The 20,704-nt window shown below is 39.5% G+C and overlaps 1 protein-coding gene and 1 pseudogene across 1 annotated transcript in view; both read right to left on the reverse strand.

Moving 5' to 3' along the window:
- Nucleotides 1-20,704, reverse strand: part of Csgalnact1 (chondroitin sulfate N-acetylgalactosaminyltransferase 1) — a gene marked incomplete at its 5' end in the record, with an annotated part of 168,602 nt that overhangs the window by 117,013 nt on the left and 30,885 nt on the right.
- Nucleotides 201-20,383, reverse strand: LOC102014634 (annotated as a pseudogene).

Genomic DNA, 20,704 nt, shown 5'->3' on the forward strand with positions numbered 1-20,704 from the left:
TTGATAACTCAAAACTGCCCCCCCCCCAAAACAATAGGCCCACAAAACATTCCCCTTTCCTTCTGAAGACTGTAGGTGCATTGTTATCACTAACCAGTTTTCACTATTAGACTTAAATGGCCAGTTGGGAGAAATGGGTCTGAGACCAGTCTTCTTCCACCACTGATCAAGACTGGGGTGGCAGGTGTTAGGGATACTATTCATTTAGCCTTCTGAGCTTTCTGGGTAGATTGGTAACCTTGGCAACTCCAGCAGCCTTCTTGTCCACTGCTTTGATGACACCCACAGCAAGTCTGTCTCATATTGTGAACAGCAAAACAACCCAAAGGTGTATAGTTAGAGAAGCCCTCAACATACCTAGCCTGGCCTGGAACCGTATCAATGATGGCAGCATCACTAGATTTCAAGAATTTTGGGCCTTCTTCCAGCTTCTTACCAGACCGGCAATCAATCTTTTCTTACAGCTAAGCAAACATGCAAGCAATGTGAGCTGTGTGACAATGCAGTACAGGGGCACAGCCAGCACTGATATGGCTGGCACCATTCAGGATAATCACCTGAGCCACAAAGCAGCTGCTTCCATTGGTGGGTCATTTGTGCTGTCACCAGCAACAATGCCACAACGAACATCTTTGACAAACATTCTTGCCATTGAAGCCCACACTGTCCCCAGGAAAAGCTTTACTTAAAACTTGATGGTGCATTTCACCAGACTTTTCTTCAGTCGTGAACTGACTGGAGTGAAGGTGGCCACCATGCCAGGACTGGGAACACCACGCTCCACTCGACCCACAGGGACAGCACCAATGCCACCAATTTTATAGACACCTGGAGGGGCAGCCGCAAAGGCTTGTCAGTTGAGTGAGTGGGCAGTAGGATGCAATCCAAAGCTTCAAGCAGTATGGTTCCACTGGCACTGCCATCTTTATGAGTGACCTTCTATCCCTTGAACCAAGGCATATTAGCAGTTGACTGCAGCATGTGACCATTCCAACCAGAAACTGGCACAAAAGCTACTGTGTCAAGGTGGTAGCCGATTTTCTTAATGCAGGTGCTGACTCCCTTAACAATTTCCTCATATCTCTGCTGGCTGTAGGGTGGCTCCATTTTGTCAACACTAGCAATTAGTTGTTTCACACCCAGCATGCAAGCCAGCAGGTCATGGTCACGGGTCTGCCCGTTCTTGGAGATACTAGCTTCGGATTCACCAATACCAGCAGCAACAATCAGGACAGCACAGTCAGCCTGAGATGCGCCTGTAATCACATGTTTTTTGATAAAGTCTCTGTGTCCCGGGACATCGATGATAGTCACATAATACTTGCTGGTCTCAAATTTCCACAGGAGACGTCAATGGTGATACCATGCTTGTGCTCCACTTTCAGTTTATCCAAGACCCAGGCATACCTGAAGGAACCCTTCCCTGTCTCAGCAGCCTCCTTCTCAAATTTTTCAATGGTTCTTTTGTCAATGCTACCACACTTGAGATCAAACAGCCAGTAACAGTGGACATGCCGGAATCCGCATGTCAGATGATGGTAATATTAATGTGAGTCTTCGTCTCTCGAGTTGGCTTGGATTTAGTGGTGATTTTCACCACACCTGTGCTCTCACAGCAAACCCATTACAAAACAGCAGTTTAAAAAACAAAAAGAATATTTATAATAGAATCTTCCCATTTTCTCATCCTTGATTCTTTATTAAGTTCAAAGTCTGACCTTGATGATAGCCCACTAAAACAATCACATTTGCCTTCCTCACCCCGTCACTGTAACCCAAGGTTCAGTGTATTTTTACAAACTGTTTACAAAAATGAAATGCGAGCCTGTGTGTGAAAATGTTAATGCAGCAAGCCCAAAGCTATCCTTAGAAAGACCTACTTGTGAGGCTGGCCTTAACTGGCATCTGGGAACTCGGCTTATAAAAAGCTCCCTACATGGAGCAGAAGGGTTCTGTAACTGGTAAGGTTGTACTGCTGTGCGTAGGTTGTGTGTACAAACACTGTGACTCATGGTAGACACCTGCTTTCTTTCTGAGAGCAGATACTCAGCAGGGAATTCCAGCCAGACAGTACTATATGACTATTTCCTATTTAAAAAATCTACAACCTGAGTTCTTAAACAGACTTCATTGGGCATAAACACTACATGTGTGTGGTTGCAGCTTTCATAGTAGGAGTCGGTACACGCTGTATGACCATCACAAGGCGGACACTGGAAGCTGACTCTTCCACCCGTGTCTTTGCCCTGGCTGCCCTTCTGTGTCCTTGCTGTCTCTCTGTAATCGATCTTATCTGTAGGCACACAGTATTCTGACCTAACTCCACCTAAGGAATCACTAAATGTGTAAAGTAGGCTCGGGACCCCCAGCAAGGCCTAAAATGCAGTGTTAGCTCTTACTAGCTAAACTTGATTTTTCTACAGGAGGAAATAGAGGGCCAACATTAAATCCTGTTCAATCAGTTTGGAGTTTCAGGAGAGAGATATAAAGTTGTTTGTTCTCTTTTCACAAAATACATGAAAAGTTGGTGTTGATAATGCTATGAGTTTTCTATTACAGAGACACAATATAAGTTTTTTACAAGTTTCCTTCTTTTTTTTTCTCTTTTTTTAGCTTCTATTTAGTTAATAGGAAAAGAATAGTTTATTGACCACAAGGACATGGCTGTCAAACTATAAATTTAGACAAAGCCCAAATAATAAATCTGTTCCTTGCCAGAGGCAACAAAATAAAGCAGAGGAGACAGCTGGAATATGTGCTACCACCCAGAGCATGGGCTTTTATTCTTCTAATTCAATCTTTAGAAAATATAATTTAATAGAACTCACCTCCACTTTTTAAAAAACATATAGTTCAAAAGATATAGGGAATAAATTATCATCGAATAACATTTATCACTCAAATAGTGGACATATCAAATGTGAAAAATTGAATGTTTAATAAGAATATGGTATTATAATTTTCTTCTCCAGCAGTGAAGAAAAATAACTATTCAGCTTCCTTGTTATTCTAGGAGAAAATCCTGTTTTGTTTTTTAACTACTTCAGAAACACACAAAACTAACTCGAAAATGATAAGCATTTGAATGAATGACCTTCTTGCTTTTCAAAACATCTTTCCAATGTTAAAAATTCTAGAAAAGATCTGAAAATGACTTATCCGAATACTTTGTTATATTTTTCAGAGAAATGTGAAATGTGGTCCCACAGGTATGCTGGAGAAAAGATGCTGTGGTAGATTAATAAACCTTTAGCAGCAGAAGTTCAGATGACTCTTGCACCAAATTTTGACTCTACAGCAGTTTGATCATCACATGCATGGTAAACCACACCGGCCACCTCCTTCTTCAAATAGCAACTGTGTATGCAAGGAACAAAAATTGGCCGCTGCAAAGACAACAGGGAAACAGATCACAGTTCACCGAAGGGATTTCTGACCCCTTCCCTTCCCTTCAACAAGAGAAGCTTTCCAAGACCGAGTGGGAACTGTAAGAGGATGTAGTCCATTATTTTTTAATTTTATTTTAAAGAGAGTAGTAAATGAGAAAAAAAAAGAACAATAGCAGCATACCAGCATCACAAACATAAACAAACCAAAGCAAGAACATTTGAAGTAATACAGGGTTTCAAGACAAAATAATAGGAATTAACAGTGGCTGTTATATTACATATTGTTATCTTTAACTACATTGCTGAGATTACCAGATATAAGAATGGAAGATTGAGCAAACCATTAAAGAGAATAAGAAAATAATTACTGGATATAACATTAGAGATAATACAGAGTTTCACTAGACAAGATGGTAGGAATTCACCATGGTAGTTCCACTGCATATTGTTACCATCAAATCGGTTTACTCAGATTACCAGATGTAAGCATGCAAAATTGGTCAGAACATAAAAAATTTTAAGCATTAACTATTCCTTTCAATATACCATCAGACATCAGCAATACAGTTATTACAGCTACTCATATATATATATTGACACTTCATTTCTAGTAACTTGGTCCCAAGGTTAGAGTTGATCTCTAATTACCCAGAGACTCCTGTGAGGAACTCTGAAGTGTGGCAAAGCTACTCCTGTGTCATCCATCCATTCTTCAGTGATCTGTTAAAATCATATTTCCAGACTCGACCACGTCCCTCTTGCTCCCAGGGAGAGAAGGCCTGTTCACAACAGCTAAATAGCCACCAAAATTGGTCTCTCTTCTGCTATAGCACAAGCTAGAAGGCCCTCAGGGATAAGCAGAGATGAGATGAAAGAAATTTCAAAATAAAAGATTTTTTTATAGAACAATTTATATTTCAATGAAGATTTAATTCTGTAGGTAAGCTTGTCATGGAAGGTGACACTGGGAGACTTTTCTGATTTATCTTAGAAAAGTAGCCCCTTTCCTATGATGGATTTCTTTGATGAGAACTGATACTGAGAAAGCATAAATTGATACCATTAACTTGGCAGATAAATGACGGGGTGGCAAATCTTCTAACAGCCAGAACTTTGTCTTCTTTCTAAAATTCCTCCTCAGTGTCTAGTACAGCGCTTGAAACTAAGTACTCAGTAGATGCTTCTGTCTCAGCAAAATGAGACTATTAAAAAGATAAAGTATTTCACAGCATAATATTTTCCAGGATTATCCATATTGTCTCATAGTGACTATGATAAATACTATGTTGCACATTTCAAAATTGTTAAAAATAGATTTAAAATGTTTTCACTATAAAATGAGTATTTTAGGTGGTGGATTTGTAAATTAGTCTGATTTCACATTGTAAACAGACATCAAAACATCACTTTGTACCATATATGTATATTTTAATTTAGATAAAATAAAATTAAAACATTTTACACTAAAAACAGATAAAGTAGTAAAACAATGAAGAAAAAGCTCAGAAGAAGGAAACGAATCAAAGTGTCTGACTGAACTATAATATGCTTTTCCTCCTACGGCTCCAGGAAGCTAAAAGTGGAAGATTCTGGGAAAGGCTGGGAAGGAAAGAATATGGTAATTGCATTTTTCTAAAGTAGCAACACAAATCACCAAAAAGATAAACAAGGCACTCAGTCTACAAATTGCAAACATTGCTAGGGATATGATGGAGTTTGAAGTCCAAAAATTCCAAAAAATTTCAGATACATAGTTGCATATTATTTAGACCAAATCACTTCCATTTTTTTCTTTAACACAAGAAAAATGTGTTACTAAGAAACAAGGAAAGGCTCAATACATTTTACACATTAAATTCACTTGCATAAGTAGGTTTATGTAGCTAAGTTCAGGAGAGTGGAAGATATTAGCATTCTTCACTTCGTTTTTATATGCATTGTTATTTCCATATCAATATTGAAACATTCTTTTATCGCATTTGGTAAAAAACTTAAACATGGCTTTAAAGGATACCTAGGTGTTCTAGTTCAACATTAGGGATTTAATTTTTCCCTTCTCAGTATGGCAGCAAAATGGTCATACGCCCACCTGATTTCCACTACAGCAATCAAATTCTGAAAAGTTATCAGCTACAAATACATCATTAACCACTGTTCTTTCTAGAAATCACTGTCTTCACCTCTGTGTGACATTAAACAACTGTGAACATGGACCTCTGTGGGACTGTTAGGGAACCTATGCCTTATCACTCTCAACAAGAAACTGTCGTTAAGAATTAAGAGTGGATCATAAACACAACTAAACTTTTCTTAGCCAAATAGGCATCAACTCACTTAGAAAGTGGTTACTTGGAATATCCTGACACTGTGTAGCCACCTAACCCTAAGTCCCCAGTCATTCTTGGGAATGCCTCAAATGTAGAATTAGCATTCTTGCTGTGGAGTTAAAGAAACAGAAATGTGACATACAAAAACTAACCTATGTAAAACCCCTTGAGTTCCCTATGTTTCCAAAGCCCTGGTCTCTTAGAGTTTTCCATTGGCCCCTGACTCAGCTGTGCTTTGGGTCATCTTGATTGGGTGTGGTTAGACCCCAACTGTGAACCATCTAAGAAACTACAGGTCGGGGTGGCCATGGTGTAAGCTTGGCTTCCTGCTTAAAACTTAAACTTGTAGGAAAGAAAGAAAAGACAAGACAGCTCTGCTTCTCCATGTGATGCTCATTTTCTTGCCTGTCACTCACTGCTCCCTATTTTCCATAATCATTTTTTCCTTGCAGGACAAAATTACCTTTTTCTTATACTCTTTCTTCTCAGAAAGGCACCCAAGCATCTCTTGCTTTGGAGTTCCAAATCATGTGCATTCTTGAATAATAGCTATAGATGCAAGTAAAATATTTTTTTTGCTCTGTGTTAATCAACTTTGTGTTGCTGTGACAAAGTACATGAGAGAAATCAATTTAAAGTAGAAGAATTTTAGAGGTCTCAATCCCTAGTCACTTTGGGCCTGTGGTGAGGCAGAGCTTCGTGGTGAGAGCCCATGGTGGAACACAGTTGCTCACTTCACGGTGGCTGGAAAGCAAAGAAAGGGAAGAAGAGGATGGAATTCTAATACACCCTTCAAGAGCACATCCCAGGGACCTACTTCTTTCAAATAGACTCTCACTTCTTGAAGTTTCCACCCATGCCTGACAGCACCATTATCTATGGACTGAAGCTTCAACACGCTGGCTCCTGGAGAACAGTTAAGATCCAAGTAGCAACAGTCTGTGTTGGGTTACAGACTCCAGAAAATGGCTGAAAAATCAGCATTTCCACACAGTGTCCAATCTAGAAATCTGACACTGTGATATCCAGGTGTCACTTGGGAAACTTGACTGAATTAAGGGACACCACATAGCTAGAGGTGTATTCTTTCCAGGTGTGTTCATGTTGATGTTGGTGCTTCTGGCAGAGAGGGGGGCGGATATTGGCCCTGTGACTAAGGAACATCTGCCCTCACTTGTGTCAGTGGGCACCATCCAATGGACTGAGGGCTCAGCGAACAAAAAGGCAGAAGAAAGTCGAGTTCCCCATTCTCCTCTGGCACTGGGACACCTTATTTCTCCTGTATGTGGAGAGCAGAACATGTGGTTCTTGGACCTTTGGATTTGAACTGAGAGTCACACCCTCAACTCCCCTGTTCCCAGCCTCCGCTCACCTCCCACCAGGGAACTTCCTCCCTTTCCTCAATACCCTGCATATTTTGGGGGCTTATCTTGTCATTTTGGTAGAGTGGCTCTTCCAGGAACTTCCCAAGAAAGGGTGCCTGCATGATCATCTGTATGAGACCTTTCATATCTCTCTGAGATTACCATTATTTCACTCTTGTGTCTGGCTGCAGTGTGGCCAGGGGTAGGACACAAGGTAGGAAATTATTTTCCCTTAGATTTAAATAGAGAAGTTATTCCTCAAGCCGGAGTTCTTTTTCTTCTAAATTCCACTGTTCTGCTGAGAAGTCAAACACTAGTTGGCCTTCTGAACCTTTATATGTGACCTACTTTTTCTCTGTTAAAACTTTTACAAAAAAATTTTATTCACAGACTTTATTTGGTATGTTATAAAGTTGGTCTTAGTGTCTGTCATTCATCATGCCGGGCACCTAATGTACTCTTTCCACAAGGAAATTCATGTTCAAATCTAGAAACGTATTCTCTATCATTTACTTCTCTTGCATTCTCTTTGTTCTCTTACTGAAACTCTTGGAATTTTAGATTTCCAAAAGGAATGTTCTCACTTCCTTCTCCTCTCTGTTTTCTACCATTGTATTTTCATTCTATTTTTTTCTAGGTAATTTCATCAACATTCCAACTCCTCACTGAACTTCTAATTTCTGTTACCCTACTTTTCCAAACCTTCTTTCATAGACATAATTATCTTCTCTAATCTCTCAGAGAATATCAAATATAGTTTAAATCTTCTCTTCCTTGATTTTTTGTTTCCTTTAAGCCTACTTTCTGCTTTATTTATTGTTTGTTGTTTACTTGTTTGCTTATTTGTTTGGGCTTCTTGAGCTTATGTTGGAGACAATTCCCCTGTGTATGGTAACTAATATTTGGCTACCTATCCTGAGACCTAAAATAGCTGAGCTTATGCGATACAGTTGGGTAAGAACCCAGCTATTTCATGAGGGAGCTTAAAATGTCTTTTATATTTAGTTGACCAGTTTCCCAGAAAACAAGTCTCTAACACAGGGATGCAGGAAGATACAGCTCACTGTCAGATTTATGTGTGCTCAGGAGGAAGACAGCACCATTCTGTATGTCTCTTACCCATATTATCATATTTCATCTGCATTTGTCATTTCTGAGTCCAAAATGTCTCTGGTCTGATTTCTCCAGGAAACACAACTACCAGGAGCACTAATCCAGCCCCTGGGGATGGAATGGACTGTGACTACTCCTTCTGCAGACCTCCACCACCACCAGTTTTCAGTCTCACCCTTCATACCTTGCTCCAAGTCCACAACCTTTCTAGTCCTGAACACAAATCAGTTGCCTTCAGGCTGGCTTCCCTCTCTATGGGCACTTGGCTTTCACTTTTCTCTCCTATGCTAATGCATTCCCCACACATACACTTGTTTCCACCTTCCAAATATTTGTTGAAATCTTCATCCACAATCCTCATACCCATATCCTTTGTCCATTCAGGTTTGCATTTTTTTTTACTTTACCTATCATTTTCAGTAACCTTAGGAAGGAGCAATGATAAACAAGTGCATTCCAACTGTCAAATAGCTGTAAGTCCAAACATCTTTTTCTCATGAAAAAAAAAAAAATTCAAGTCAGAACCCTTAGTTAGAGAAATCCCTAAAACAGAGCATCATCACTATAGGTCTGCTAACGTTTGAGAATACCTAGGCAGAAGTATTATACTCAGTGTTTGTGTCTACAAATCATAATTTGTAAGTGGTGTGGAGGGAGATCAGATGGGATTTTAGAAAGTAATTAGAAGATGTGGGAACTGGTTTAAGAGGGTGAGCTGAACAAACAGATTATATAATAAAGAGAAGGACAGTGTAGATTGAGCAGTGTCTGTCAAGCAGATGAAGAGCCATTAGCCTTCACAAGATGACCCACCCGATTTTCTATTTCCCCACTCCAAATAGAATAAGAAAATGGGCTTAAGACACAGCATAAGGAAATTCACTCTCAATGAAGTATGCTAAATATTAGCAGGGGAGAGTGGAATTTTCTCTTCTGGAGCTATATTAAAAGGTCTATTTCTTCAAGGCAAAATATTGTACAAGAATATCTCAAATTCCTTCCAGCAGTATATTTCTTTCCCTTCCAATAGACCTGAATGCAGAAAGCAATCACTGCTATTCCAAGCTTCTTTAAAAAAAAAAGAAAAACTTTTCTAATAGAAACATTCTTTTATGAATAAGACAGATCATCCCCAAACCAAATTCAGTTCAGTTTCATGATTCACACTTGCAAGTTCCAAAGTTTCAGGGAAATTAAAGGCTGACTTTCTGTACATTAAAAGCATGACTACATTCAAAAATGGTGGGCCACACTTTAACACTGAGAAAGAAGTGAGTATTGCTAACTTGTAGATTTTTTCTTTAGAATACATTTTACTTTGAAAAACTATTAGTTTCCTTGATTAAAAAGTCTCATGAAAATCAAGTCAATTTCTACCTAAACAGAATTCTGGCAAGTTCAGCAAGCAAAATACTTTTACTTTCCCACTCACCCACCTGAGTGAGGAGCAAAGAGCTGCTCCTCTTGCAAGGTTGTACTGATCAAGAGCAAGAGATGGCCAGCTGACAAGAGTCTACTGAGCAGCGCGGAGGCAGCAGAGGTTGGCTACAGGATGGATGGACAACACACTGAGAGGACATGTCAAAGTCTCAGCCACCTATGGCCTCCCTCCAACACCTGCCTGATTTTTATGCTTTTGTTGTCAAAGAAATACAAGTTTGTATCTATTTGCTTTTAGTCTGGAAATTTGAGTCTGACCTTATAACACACACAAGAAAGAATTCCAGTTTGATAAAGATTTAAATATTGGAGACAAAAACAAAGATTTCACAAAAAGTGTGAGAGAATATCTCCTTGACCTCATTTAGGAAAAGATTTCTTAAGACAGACAAAGCACTAACCACGAACTCTGATCAACTGAACCACATTAAAATAAAAAGAAGCTTCTGTTTATTAAATGATATCCTAAAGGGAGTAAAAGGCAGACTTCTCAGTGTGGTTTCTGCTGCTTCAACATCATACCTGAGGTGGGTAATTTATAAAAGAGAGCAGTTTGTTCCAGCTAATGGTTCTGGAAGTCCAAATGCATGGCACTAGCATCTGTATGGATTTACGGAGGGCCTTGTACCATTTCATTCAGGACAGAAAGCAGAGCGGCAAGTGAGCATGGGTAAAGGAGACAAAAGGTGGTCAACCTCCATTGCCCAACATGCAACAAGAGCCCCCAAAAAAGTAAGGCAAGAAAGCAGGAGAAAATTAGTAAAAGAGAAAAAAAAAAAAAAAGCAGGAAACAAACAGAAAACAAAAGCACACGCCTGAACACAACATGAGAGAATTTCAGATCCCCAAAGTCAAAGAGAATGTCCTAATGCCTTCCAAGGAGGAAGTGCAGATCACCTGCAAGGGAAGGAGAATTAGACGGATTAGTCAGACTTGCTCTCAGCAATACTGGATGCCAAGGACAATGAGCAGTATCCTCAAAGTTCTCAGGGAAAATAAACGGATCAATTCACCGAACACATATAATTGATATTAGTAACTGGAAGTTCAGCGTTAATGACAGAAGCAGATATGGAGAAGTGCAGAGAGAAGTAGAGGGCGGCAAAGGGATGCCAACATGCTTATTCCATCAGTCAGGAACCAAGTGAGGCCATCTATGTAGGGGTTATGAGGCAAGATATAAAACAGAATAATACTATCTATGTTACTTAAGTAGAGGAACTAAAACTTGTGACGCAACTACACTGGTTATTAAAGTGTGGGAGGAAGCCAGCCAATACTATCCAACGTTGACAATCAGGAAGTAACAATGTGAGCGCTGAACTCAGACATACGATGGTAACGACCAGAAAAAAGCAATTATGGGCGTTAAGAGTGGTTCCCGTCAGCAGGAAAGAATGGGGGTAGGAAGGGGTGAGACAAGGAAATTCTTGTTTTAATTATAAATCATTCTGTACCATTTGACTTTTTACTGTGGGCATGCATGAGTTCCTGTGATAACATATTTAAGGCTGTAAAGCGTATTTATAATGAAACATAGGAAGGATTTGGTCATTGATCTTCCATTTCAGCCATGAGTACGAGTGAATGAATGACGAGCAGAGCTACCAATCAAGTCAGCACTCAAGAGGGAAGAGCAGGCTGTGGGGCAAATGCAGAGTGTGACTTGGAATCTGCAGAGTTTGAGGAGCTCATGGCACCGGCAGGCAGAAATGAGTAGCTGGGGTGACTCAGACACACCGATCAAAAGGTCCTTCATCTACAGGTTGAAACCAAGACTGTGAGTGGGTGAGATGGTTCAGCAAGAATATGTGGATGGACTAAAGGAAGGAGTCAAGATGAAAAGCCTAGAGAAAAGCAACGTCAAAGGGCGGGGGGAAGTTGTAAAAGAGAGCCAGGAATGTTTGGTGCCGTGGAAGGCCAGGGGTGGAGTTTGAGGAAGAAAACGGAGACACTCTCAGATGCAACAGCCTTCAAATTGCAAAGCACCATAAATCTCCAACTTCTAAGCTCAGCACTCTCTGACCTAAGTATCTGAAATTTATCCAATAAAAATGAAGCATGGTTCCTGACATATCTAATAAAAAATAAAACAAGACCTTGACATTGGCTCAACAGGAAACATCTGTGAGCGTTCAAATGCATCTCTGTAGTTACAGTGCTACGCAGGGCTCCAAACGAATACGTCTGGACCTCCCTGAGCATGTGACAGTTGGTTCAACTCCAAGGGAATTAAGATCTAGCTCGATTCACATTTGCTTACAAAATGCAATCTATGGTCACTCTTACAGGCTCTGACTCAAATACGGTCTGTCTGTTTTGCAGGAAATCTGCCACCTCATGTGAAACTACTAAGAACTCCACTCTGTGGGAACGCACCAGCTCCACGCATTCATCCCCTTGGTAATGTGGCTACAGGAGGAGAGTCACAGAAACTGCCAAAGTGAAATGTTCCTTTTCATTTATCTCTCGAGTCCCATTTTTAAAAGAGCCATCTGGAATGTGAATTCTGTGCTGTCTTTTCCCCTCAGAGATAAGCACAACTGTAACGCCGAGAGCTGCGGTGATAAGCATGAGCAACGTCCTGCATTAGCAATTTACACGCAAAAGGAAATTTTATTACTAAATACAATCTTGTTTTCATGTGGGCTCTTTTGGTTTAGAGGGTAAAGAAAATAAAGTGACAGTCGGTATGAACGAAATCCAAAGGACTTGCCTTTGATGTCAATTCAGAGTCAATATTCAATGTCACCGCACCACGGCAACGGGGACTGCTGACCAATGGTGCTGTTCTCTGGGCGATTTAATGAGTTGGCACAATCAGAACTCAGCATTATTGGGACTGTTCTGTATGCAAGCGTCTATCTGCTGAAGCAGCCACTAACTAACAGATTCTTTCTGTCTCCCTCCCTGTCTTTTTCTTTTTGCCCCTCTCTTCCTTTCTTTCTCTCTCTTTCTGTTTTCTTTTTTCTTTCTTTCTTTCTCTCCTTCTTTCTTTCTTTCTTTCTTTCTTTCTTTCTTTCTTTCTTTCTTTCTTTCTTTCTTTTTCTTTCCTTTCATTCCTTTCTCTCTTTTGCTCTCTCTTGCTTTTTTTCTTTCCCTTCCTTCCTTCCTTTTCTCCAGAACTATTACTTCAGTGCCAACCCCCAGAGCTACCTCAGTCATATCAATGTACAGTACACTTTAATTTAAAACAAATCTAACCTGAACAAGATTTAAGCAATGTATAGTACACTTTAATTTAAAACAAATCTAACCTGAACAAGATTTAGGCAATGTACAGATAAGAGTAAAACATTATGAAGATTCCAGATGTAAACTAAAATAAACCATGTGCTGACATTTCAAATAAGCAGAAACCAAAGTGGCACCTATGGGCAGGTGGGCTGTAAGGCAGGCACACCACTGCAGAGGAGAGGACTACCTGCCTGGCAAACTGAGCCTTCAACCTAGATCTGAACATCCCTCAGATGAGAAATATTCATTGAATATTGGAAAAATATTCTATACGGTTTAGTCGGGTAAAAGAGAGCTGACAGATTGTGAGTACCTGGAATTTCCCTTCTATCCCGTATCTGGGTCCTCTACAAATCTTGCCCCCACTTTTGGGACATACCGAGAAGCCATCAAGCTGTCATCACTTCATTCACCACCCCTAACTCCCTTGTCCTTGCTGTCTCTCCGTAAAACTGCAGCAGTCTCCTCACTGCTGCTCCCTGCCACACACTGCTCTATGGCAGAATAAACTGAAGTCACACTGTGCTACTTCCCCAGTCCAAACTCACCAGTGCCTTCCCCTTGCACTTAGAATGGACTCCAAAGTCCTCGCTTTGGCCTACAGGTTTCCATGGGATCTGGCACCTGCCTCATCTCCTACTTGATGGCTACACTATCCCCTTGCTAGCCTTGCTGTTCTTGGAGAAAGCATTTGCACTTCCGGATTGCTTTTTCAAGATTATTCTTCCCAAAATACCCATCTCATTTTGTTCAGGTTTTACTCAAAAGTCATCCTTTTCCTTTCTTAGCCATCCTACCCCAAACATACTCCCTGCCATCTCCATTTTCTTCCTTTGCTTCATTTTTCTATTTGCTATTATATACAGCTTGGTATGGTTTGTTCACCAAAGGTTTATATGCTGGAAGCTTGGCCCCAATGTGGTGCTTTTGTTGTGATGAGAGGTCTAGTGGAAGGGGCTGCCCTCAGAAGGAACTAATCCTGCTCTCTCAAAATGAGTTAGTTCTCACAAGGACGGGTTGTTACAAAAGGAGTTTGGCTTCCACAAATCACTCTTTCACTTCTGTCATGCTGTGTAATCTCTCTCACATGCCACACACCATGTTGTGATGCAGCCAAAGGGCCCTGACCAGAGTATTCACACACCATGTTCTTAGACTTCCAAAACTGTGAGTTAAACAGATTTCTGTAAAAAGTACTAGCCTCAGGTATTTTGCTATAGTGACAGAAAGTGACAGAAAACGTACTAAGACATAATTTCTCAATATATGCCATTTTATTACTATGTAAGTCTTCATTTGTTGTTAGTTTTCCATTCTGGAAAATAAATCCCCTGTAGAAAAGGGCTTCTTTTGCTTACCACTCCATCCAAAGTGTATAAAACAGCATTGCATACACAGCAGGTTCTTGATAAACTTGCACTGAATAAATAAACAAGGAAATATAGTCTCAAGTTACCAACAAATGCCTTTCTGATCCCTGTGAAATCCCTGGTCTCACCCTTTGCACAAAGAACTTAGATGGCATGACTGCTAACATCTCATCTCATTTCAAAACTCCAATAATTCCTTACTAAGCTTGTAAGCATCACAAAATATCCTGAAGTTACCATTTGATCAGCATGTCTCACATTTTCTATAAAGGATATTAATAACTCAGGCATATATTAAAACTACCTTTGCATAACATCCTTGATGTTTTTGTTTTTGTTGTTTTTTTTTTTTTTGTACCAGGAATCAAACTTGGGACCTTGTGCTTGCCAGGCAGGCACTTGTATCGCTGAGCTATATCCCCAGCCCATAACATACTTGATGTAACTTTACTTTTCTATGGATTCACACCTCTCTAACATACCCAATTAGTTTCTATTGTCAGTATCATGATTTACATATTTATACATAGTCAACACTATAGCTACTGCTTTGAGGTAGGAAGGAATTATTTTCTCAGGCTGGCTACTTAGCTCTTCATCCTTCTTAACACTTAGAAATTTATTTTTCACAATTAGAGACCGAAGTCCTTGTAGCCAAAAAAAGTATGCATTATGGCTTGCAAATTGTTTCTGAATCCTCTTGAAGACTACATATTAATACAGAAAGAGAAATTTGTATGTTTCTGGAAGCTAATGGGCATCAATCTTAAGTATATCAATCATATAGTTCATTGTGTGGCTTTTACCTAGATTTTTATATCCTTTCAATTTAAAATACTTGTATTTCACTTCCAAAAGTTAAGAACTATTTTTAGAAGATACACTACCCAACTACTGACTCAATACTCAAACTATTAGTGTCACAGGTTATCCAAGACAAGAGAAGTTCTTTCCATACTGACATTTAATTTAGAGATTAAAGTGGAAAATTGGACAAGTTGCCAATTTAGTTATATCTTTTTTTCATAAATGGTTTCATCAAAGGATAAGGTCATTAGATATGTGCTGTGAACATTCCTGTAAAGATATTTTGAAAAGAACCTTTTTTGCCATGAAAGAATTGATATAAAGGAATTTTCTCACCATTAGCCAAACTGAACAGATTCTGAACATGATTTGAATTTTTCCAAAGGAAGACAGTTTCAAAATATTTAACCTTCCTTCAACTACTTGAATGGATAAATAATTCTATTTCAATGCAAGTATGCTAATATCAGAAAAACTTAAATTTTATTCCCAAAAGAATTTTAAAATGAAATATTTCAATGAAATATTTTAACAACAAAAAGATATGAGAAAAGAAAATTATAAAATAATCTCTCTTATGAAGAGAGGCATAAAACCCCACTCAAAATTTTAGCAAGCTAAATCTATTAATATATAAAAAACTATTATGACCAAGTTGACTTTCTCAAATACTAAGTTGATAACATGCTGCAATCAGGAATTTGATTCCTTACATTCACAATCTAAAACACAAAAATCATACAGTCATTTCAATAAATACAGAAAATGTATTTGACAAAATACAACATTCATGATTTAAAACCCTTACAAAAGCAGGGATAGGGCCAGGGCTATAGCTCAGTGGCACAATCCCTGCTTGGCAAGTTGAGGTTGTGAGTTTGATTTCCCTTACCAGAAAAAAAAAAAAAAGCAGGGATAGAAGGTCACCCCTTTCCCATTAGATTACCCTCCTATTACACCAAGCCTTGTACTTTAAAAAGGTTAAATGCTGAAAATTCCTCTTCAAAATCAGAAGCCAGAGGAGGATACCCACTGTCAGCCCTTTTATCCAATTTTAAGCTGGAGGCTGGCCAACACAGCAAGGCATAAGCAAATAAATGATATTGCAATTGAAAAGACACAAACAAAACTGCCATCATTCACAAATGATGTGGCTAAGTTCACAGAATATCCAAAGATATTTACAGATAAGCTGTTAGGAGAGCTTAGCAATGTAGAAGAATCCATTTGCATTGAGGAAAAACCAACTAAATTTCTGAATAACAGCAGAGAATTAAATCCTATAAAACCCATTTGCAATCGTATCTAAAAATATAAAGTGCTTAGCAAGAAATATAACAAAAGATATGCAAAGTCTCTCAGGAAAAAAAAAACTATAAAACTTTACTAAGACATTTAAAAGACTTAAGCAAAAACTCAATATTGTAAAGATGTCAGTTCTCTCTAGATTAATTTATGGATTCAATCCAATGCCAATAAAAATTCTAAAACATTATGTGGGGAGTGTAGAACTTGACTAAGCTGATGCTAAAATTTTATGTGAAATGCAAAGGGCCAAGAATCGTCAAGACTCTGCTGAAAAAAAAAAAAAAAGAATGCCTTCTTCCGAAATGAAGACTCATTTATAGCGACACAGTAAGTAACTAAACCAGGGTGGTATTGGTAATACTAGGTATCCTCTCCTAGAATGAACAAATGGAGCAGACCACAACGCTCAGACACAGACTCACACCTGAAAGAAATGTGATAAGTACCAGAAATAGACAGGACTGTCTTTTCAATAAATGGAACTGGGACAAAACCCATGTGGAGCAATATTAATTTTACTACCTCATACCACACATCAAAATTAATTTGAGACAAATTTTAGACCTAAACAAGAAATGTTAAATTCCAAAGCTTGCAGAATTTAATCTAGAAAATATCTCTACAACTTTGGAGTACAGAAAAGCTTCACAAAGAAGGTCCAAAAAGACTAACCATAAAGGTAAAGATATATTTGATTACATTAAAATTTAAACTTTCTTTTTATTAGGAAAAACTATAGGAGAGTTAAAAGCCAAGTCACAGAGTAGAATAGATACAGATAGATAGATAGATAGAGAGATAGATATAGATATACAATCCATCTATAGATATCCATAAATAAATATCTATAAATATAGATATAGATAAACATAGATATCTATATTTATAGCTATCTATACATATATAGATATTTAGATATTTATTCATATCTATATAGCTATCTATATCTATAAATACAGATTTCTACATAGCTATCTATAAATTTATATCTATAAATAGATATTTAGATATAAGTATGTGGATATCTATACATACAGATATAGATATCTATGTATAAATATAGATAGATGTGTGTGTATATATATATACACACACATATATTTAACAGAACAATTTAAGGAATTCTACAAACAATTCAAAAGTGGTACACAATACAACAGAAGATCATCTACCTCACAAAAGAAATCTATTTAACCATAAATACATAAACAACTGATTGACCTCAGTAATAGAGAAAAATCAAAATGAAACCACAAAAAGATAACACATACCCTCAGTCAGCAAAAGTAAAAACAAAAATGACAATATTAAGTGTTGACAAGAACATATGACCATTTGGGATTCAGCAGAGGTGAACAGATGCATATTCCACAAGCCAGCAATTTTACTTCTAGCCAACAGAGAAAAGCCTACTACTAAGAGGATGCAGGCATTAAAAATATTCACAGCTTCATCGCTTGCATTCCTGAAACTGTTCCTACTCTAAGGTGGACAAACACAATGTCGTATGTTGATTCTCATAGGTATAATACTACATGCCAGCAAAAGCTAACAAATTATAACTATGCAGAGCATAACACATGCATCTTACAAGCCTGATACATAGGACAAGCAGCAGTAACAAATAACATGCACAGTCTGGTTCCATTTATAGATAAAATTCAAAACAAGCAAAACTAAATGATATTAATTAGAGTGTTAGGATTATTTTGTAAAACAAGAAAGTTATTATCTTAAAAATTACAAGAGTGGTTTCCTGTGGGAGAGGAACAGCCCTGTAGCAGCCTTTGGCAATATTCTGGGTCATTCAGCAGCCATTATTTTCTCCTTATTCATTAGCCTATACATGGATGGTGTGTGGACATTTTTGTACATTTGTTGTATTTTATAATGAAAATGACTTAAAACTGTGTAAATTTTAGAGCCTGATTTGAGGATATATTGGATAAATGTTTCATTACCATAAACAAGCACAGTGAGATTGGAGAAAGTTAAGAAACACTAAAAGTAACAGAGGCAGTTGTTTTCTATTTCTTAGTCTCTCTCCTAGGCCCTGTTGGGCTCTTGCTTGAGAACCCTACGCTCTATCTCAAATCCTGTGAAAAAACTCCAGATCTGAGTATAGCTTTCATGAAGTTGGCTTTGGGCTGCTGGGCGGTGGGCCCACGATTAGGATACATGTGCACATCTTGCCTTCCCTTCCAAAGGCAAATAGATAAGTGAAGGAAAGGGCAGGCAGCATAAAGAGGACTTGTTAACCCCATTCGCCTCAATGCGAGCAACTATCACAAGGCCAAGAGCAAAAGAAATAAACTGTGAAGCAATGTCCAGAGGCAGTGCGCCAAGAGGGAGGTCGGCCAAGGGAAGCAACAGATGGCTGCAGGCAGAGGGGATAGCAGGGCTTGAGGGCAAAGCAGCAAGGAGAACCTGGCTTGAGCAGGGCCCGCAAGGGTCAGGAAGGGGTCACGTCTCCCCAGGAGGCCCCTCAGTTCTGCTGGAGTTTCCTGGCCTTCCTATGTCTTCTATCTTGGGCCTCCACAACCCCTGCTCCTTTCTCTAGAGCTTCGGCAGGGCCTGTGTTGAGGCATCCCCTTATAAACAGGGGAGGGAGAGACAGAGACAGAGGCAAAGACAGAGACAGAGAGAGACAGAGAGAGGACAGGGGAGAGGGAGAGGGGAGAGAGAAAGAGAAGGAAGGGGGAGAGGTGGAGGGGAGGGGGAGAAAGGCAGTGGGCCTGGCTGAGTTCTGCAGTCTATCATTTCATTTCCAGGTCAGAAGCTGGGACCTGGGGAGGTGTATGTAGCACGGCCCAGGCTTTAGGATTTTCATGCACTCTACAGCCTTGACAAAGCCTTTCATGGTCACTGAAAGCATGTCGACTTATTTCATAAAAATTACTTCAGCCTCCTCTAAAAAATTATTTTGCACTGCTTTCTACACAAAATACTAACAACTCAGAACCTGGAAAAATTATCTTCAGCATGCAGAAGCAACTAGCCAGTCAGAGCTTGGCCTGAATCACCTGTAATTGCTCACCACCCTCCATATCTGTGTCAAAAGAGCCCAGTCCAAGCGTCACCACCATTTCCCTTAACTACCTGCTCCCCGCTATTCCCACCACCACTGCCCTACCTCAGGCCCTCATTCACGAGCTATACTGCGGTATAGTCTCCTCAACAGTCTCTCGGCTCGTACTGCTAATCCACCAGTCAAAGCCACTGAACCCAGCCTTCCAACCCCAAGTCCGCTCAGACCCCTGCAGGGCTCACAAACTTCCAGGAACTCATGAAGCCCCTTGCGCCTTCTTGGGTAACACTCAATGGCCCTAACCTACCTTCTCAGCCTCTCCGCAGCCACATTCCTCCCCACACCCCTGACTGCTGCCACATTGCTCTCTTTCCTCAGCCAAGATCAGCTCATCAACATTCAGCAGCTGTTTCTGAGCCTGGAAGTCTGTATCCACTGCTCTGTGCGCTGCACACTTGCCCTTCCAACCGTATTTAATCCTTGGGGACCTTTCTCGTGCTGATTGGCTCCTGCTTGAGGTACTCTCCCAAGGCTTTGGTTAAACTCTAGTTAAAGCAGAGATTTCACTTAACGTACCCACAACCAAAACTCAGTTTTCTTTCCCAAATGCACTCCTCCCTCAGGCTTCCCCAAATCAGTAAATAAAGCTACTAGCTACCTAACTGTTCAAACCAAAAAGAAGTCATCCCTGATTCCTTCCTTTTCTCCCTGCTCTCTACAATCTTCCAGCTCTCCTTCCAGCATTGCCTACAAAATGTAGCTGAGCTGAGTGCTTGTCTCCTGCCCATGACTGCAGGCTGCTCCTGGAGTCACAGCCACCACCTGCTGATGGCTCTTATTCACTCCCACCCTCCTCACCTTCTCCACATAGAAGGCAGGAAGTCCTTCCAAGACAGTCATCAGATCCTGTCCCTCCTTTTGTTAGAGGACTCTAATGACACTGCATTCATTTTAAAATAAAATCTCCATTTCTCACCTTCTCCAAAGCCTCAATTACCATGCTGGTTTCAAATCAGAATCCCTTTGGGAACAAACCAAAACAAAGGAAAAGGGAAAAAGAAAAAATAGCAAGAACAAACAGCAACAAAAATTGATGCCTGGTCCCATCTTCAGAGATTCAATTTAATTTGTCCCCAGAGTTATTTTTTGAAAAGTTGCTACAGTTGTTGCTAACATGAAGCCCAGGCTGAGAACCACAATACAGTGACCAGCCCTAATTCCCCCCGTGAACACTTCCCACTGTAGACCTTCTGCTGCCATGTTCCTTGTATTTTTCTGCTTCCTCAAAGATGCCAATGTCATTTGTGTTTGGTGGCCTTTG

Source organism: Chinchilla lanigera, unplaced genomic scaffold (assembly GCF_000276665.1).
Source record: "Chinchilla lanigera isolate Chin_1 unplaced genomic scaffold, ChiLan1.0 scaffold00002, whole genome shotgun sequence".
In the NCBI taxonomy this organism is placed as follows: Eukaryota; Metazoa; Chordata; class Mammalia; order Rodentia; family Chinchillidae; genus Chinchilla; species Chinchilla lanigera.